The following is a 5135-nucleotide window of genomic DNA, read 5'->3' on the forward strand; positions in this document are numbered from 1 at the left end:
GGGTTGGGCAATGGGCATCCTCCCCTTAACTGCTAGCTTTTACAGGTGAGTTCTACCCGGGTCCCAACATAAACAATAGAATTGGGCTCATGTGAATCAATTCATCAAATATATGGGAAAGGAGGTAAACATGTGTTTTTACCCTTCTTCTTTTAATGGTCTTTAGCTGTGGTCCATGATTCATTGAGTAAGAGCAATCAACATATCCACAAAGCACACCGAACGTTACTTAAAGAAGATTAGTTTGTTTATCGGGTCAGCATAGAGTTCCAAATGTACACGAGACATAAAAACAGTGGTTCTTTTTCCTATTTTTGTTCTTGAATTCCATTCTTGGGTGAGCAGATAATGTCACTTTTATCACTTTTTCAAGAGCTTGCTTTAAATGGGTATAGCCATTATATACTTTGGTTTAATGCCAGATCATGCCGACCTGTTCATTCAACCCCACATGGACATTGGATTACACGAACAACAGCAACATGTCCCCACCAAATTACATGTGGTCCGTGTGGACTTGCTCTTGGCCTCTAGTCTATTATTGGATCAAAGTTTGTATAGTGACATTGTCATTGCACCATGTTAACAGCCGTATGAAGCCATTAAGGAATAGGTGGGGTCCATTGTCGTTGGGACACACGCTATATCTATACTAGTTTTCAGGCCCATGCAATGCATGGGTGTAAAATGGTGGGCCCACTACATAAAAAGCATGAGGTGTAAAGTGGTATCCTCATACTATGATAACACGGTTTAAAATGGTGGGCCTCACCCATGGTAGGCATGGTTATAAATTGTTCGGCTCCACCCCATCATGGCATCGAGGGTATAATAGTGGCCCCACCATATGTTAAGAGTGAAAAAAGGGAAAATGAATGAGAGAGAGAGAGCTCACGAACAAATGAAAATTGAAAGTTAGTGGCACACTTTATCTGATTTTGGCTTAAGTCACATCCCAACTAATGCTTTAAGCATCAATTCTCTTGATACTCTCCATCTGATTTTGGCTTAAGTCACATCCCCACTAATGTTTTAAACATCAATTCTCATGAGACTTGATCTCACAAAATCAACTGTTACTACACTATATGTGAGTAACTGACTTATTATGTTGTGCCTAAGTCCTATATGTCTATACTTATCATGTTAGATATAATTATAGGTATACAGTACAATAACCTCACTATCGTAATGCAAAGATAAAGGTGGTGTTGCCTTGGGCCAAACTGAAATTTCAACCAATAAATTCCTTGGCCACTCTTTCTTTTTACAATTACAAGCTAATGAAAAAAATCTGCGGCTATGATAGAATAAGTTGTTCACATTTTCTTCTAAGAGGCCCGAAAGACAGCTTCCCCATCAAGAGTGAATATACATCTACTCATTGGTGTATGATTATCACTCAGTAATTTAATTGGAATTTGTGTATCCTTCTTTTACTATAGGATACCTACAATAGAACAATACATAGTGCATAGTAGTTCATAGTTCTTTTTAGATATTTCAAAACTCCATTTACAATATTCTAGTGAATTTGACTGTGATTACTTGTAAGTATAATAAGTTTACCTACTCGAATGCAATGTCTGGTCTAGTACAAGTTATAGCTTACATCAAGTTACCAATGACTCTAGCATAGTCTGGTTGAGAAAATTTTCTATTAGTATTATGATACAATGTCACATTTGAATCAAAATGTGTGGAGACTGGAGTACAATCAAGGTGATCAAACGTTTTGAGAATTTTCTCTATTTAATATGACTGGATTAGCGACGGAATTATTTTCCTCTTAATAATGATAAATACAAATCCATCGCAGAAAAGGGTGTGATTTCTAAATTACTGACAATCGTGAGGCAGGGCAATCGATTACTTTAACGATTTAGTAAATTGTCGTTAATCATGATATATGCAGAAAGAAACAGTAGACGACGGGGTCTTCAATTTCAAAAGTGATGGGGTCTTCAATTTCAGAAGTGCTTGGAATTCCTTAAGAGTAGTTCATCCAAAAAAAGATTGGGTCACTACAATATGGTTCAAAGGCCACATCCCATGGCATGATATGGTAACTTGGAAAGAAATCCAAAATAAACTAAGCACCTTCGATGGGCTTCCCTTTCTGGATATCAATAATGACAGAAGATGTATATTGTGTAAACATGAGCTCGAAACAACAAATCTCTCTTTTTCAGGTGCGGCTTCTCATCGTGGATATGGATATCCATCTCATGGCATTTTGAGAATAGAAGAAAGCCCCAGGAAACAACGATAGAAAGAGAAAAACAAGTCATGAAAACTTTCCCAGGAAAGGACAAAGAGCAATTGCAATGAGACTCTGTTTTGCGGCATCGTAATATATGATATGGAAGGAGCGGAATGACCTCATATTTTAAAAGGGAGCATCTGAAGAGTTAAATATGTTGGGATTTTCACCAAAGAAAACCCGCTAAAATTACGAAGCAAATAAATATGTGGATTAAAGAATCTAACAATCAAGAGAGCTATCACACAAGAAAATTTACTTTATTTTCTTTTATGTTTTTCATTTCTTTTTTGCTCGGTTTGTATTTCAATTGTGATTTAGGGGTATTTTTTCCACTATTTCCCAGTTTGTTTTGGAAGCTAAGGCTTCATTTGCTTGCTTGCAAGGTAATTAGCTCTCTGTTTTTAATGCTTGGAATGATTAGGGATTCTTGCAAATGCTTGGAATGTCTCTTGCAATAGCTCTCTGATTGCAATAACTCTCTACTTGCAAATGCTCTTTTGATACTCTTTGGTTTCTATGTAACCTTGGTTGATATTTAGGCTGCTTGGCCATGCCTTTTTTTCCCTTGCTTTGCACCATGGTATGCTAATAGAGCATGTTGAATCTACAATGCTTGTTGATTTTGCTATCTATTTGATATATGTTGCTTTGCAATCCGTTTGGTATATTTTGTTTCAAATAATTAGTTTTTTTTTTATGGGTTCAAATAATTAGTTGTTAGTTATTTAGGTTTCTGTTTAGTTTCTGAGGGTGTACGGGCAACTGAACAACTTTTGCTATATTTTCTGTTTAGTTTCCGTGGGTTTCTTGACAACTGAACTACCAAAGCACAAATTTTTCGTCACAGTTTTTTTTCCATTTTACCACGCCAGGCAAGACATAAAGTTGTCATTAAATTATTAGAAACAACAACCTACTGAAAAATAGTCACTATAAATAATTTCTAGCACCGGATAATATGTTGGGTATATGTTCAAATATAAGCCCATAGATAATGGAGGTGTTTGGGCCCATATGGGCTAAAGCCCATAACCTCCTATTCTCTCATACTTATCCCTTCAATATTTATTCTTTGAATAAATAGGGGCTGGAGGCAACGTGTTAGCATTCCACTTAGATGCAACCCACGTAATGCTTCAAGCAAACATTCCACCGACTCTCTTTTCTCCTCTCTGCCTCTAACAATCTTGAAGCAGTACGCAGATTTTTGGCATTGCTTTTCTCTTTGTGAAGGATCTAACATGGTTCTTCACCCACAGAATCCGTGATTGAAGTGGGTTTCTCCCTGTGTTCTTGAATCGCTTGGGCGTGGGTAAATTCCACAGTTGGAATCAAGAAGAGAAGAATATACACACTGGTAGGGTGTAATTCCCTCTCTCTTGGTCGGTGAAATTGGATTTCTCTCTTCCAACCTTGGCCGTGGGTTTTTTCTTCCCTCCCACAGTTTGTGTGTTTTGGCGTGGATTATTATCTGGTTGAGGCTAGTGCCTTGATTTTTTGGCGCATAGAACTTTTGTTCTCTCGGCTAAAATTTTGGGCTCCCCTTGTTTGGCCGAAACTCTCTTTGGCACTTGGGTTGGGGTTCATAACATTTCATCTGTGGCTTTGGCTCGAAATTCTTGTTGAATCCCTCTTGGGCAGCAGGTAGTCCTGAAATTCTCTTGAATTCGGTTCTTGGGTGCTGACATCAAGTCATTTGGAGCCGAATTCTTTTGGGGCTGATTATTTTTTGGGAATTGTTTCGCCATCGTTCGTTGCGGTTCGATTCGATTCTCGGCTTCAACTCTCGGATTGGGTTCTTGTGATTCGCCAATCAGATGCACTCTTTCCAATTTATTTTCATAAATTATAAAATGGAAAAGACTGTTATTCCCTTTGAGATGATCAAACTTCAATCCTTTGGAGGATCTGAGTTCAGTTCTTGGAAGCGAAAGACTCAGTTCGGTTTGAAATATGTGAATGTCTTCTATACTGTTCTGAGTACCTTTGCTGATACGGGAGAAGATGTTGATGAATCTCAATGGAAAAGGGATGAGGATTTCTGCAAAGACTTCTTATTAAATTGTTTATCAGATCGTCTTGCAGAAACCTACAGCAAATTTGGCACTGCTAAAGAAATCTGGGATCATTTAGATGCTCAATTCAAGAAAGAGGAAGAATTGTCCAAGACTCACCTTGTGGACAAATTCATGGATTTCAAGTTCCAAGAGAACCTGGAAATCACTCCTCAAGTATCTGATTTCGAAATTTTGAGATCTAAATTGGCCAATGATAACATTCCTTTACCTAATGCTTTTCTGGTGGGTGCAATTATATACAAGTTACCATATGCATGGCACTCTTTCAAAACAGAAATGTACAGAAAGAAAGTGCAAGTGGGACTGGATGATCTCAAACGATTCATTCGAATCGAAGATGAGAATAAAACTAGGAATAACTTGGAAATTGTTAGACAACAGTCAGCTGCTAACACTGTAATATATCCCAAGAAATTTCCTAAGTCATCCAAGTCAACCAAAAGTGATACCCCTAAGTTGGAGGCCAAAAAGCCTATCTTTAAGAAGAAGAAGGGCAAGTGCCACAACTGTGGAAAGTGGGGTCACTTTGCTGCAGATTGTAGGTAACCTAAAAGGGTTAAATCTGACACACCACAGAAGCAAGCTACTATGATGATAGATAAGGCTGAGCCTAAAAGTTTTGTTGCCATGTTGGCCAAAGGGAAGGCCAGTACTTCTTCTGAGTGGTGGTTAGATACAGGTGCCACTTGTCATGTTTGCAACTCAAAGAAACTTCTCACTGATATTACCCAAGTAAAGGAGACTGTTACAGTGGCTAGTGGAGCAGATGTAGAGATCACTCACACTGGTAC

This window comes from Tasmannia lanceolata, unplaced genomic scaffold (assembly GCF_043159265.1).
Source record: "Tasmannia lanceolata isolate RefF3 unplaced genomic scaffold, GAP_Taslan_0.1 ptg000020l, whole genome shotgun sequence".
Lineage (NCBI taxonomy): Eukaryota > Viridiplantae > Streptophyta > Magnoliopsida > Canellales > Winteraceae > Tasmannia > Tasmannia lanceolata.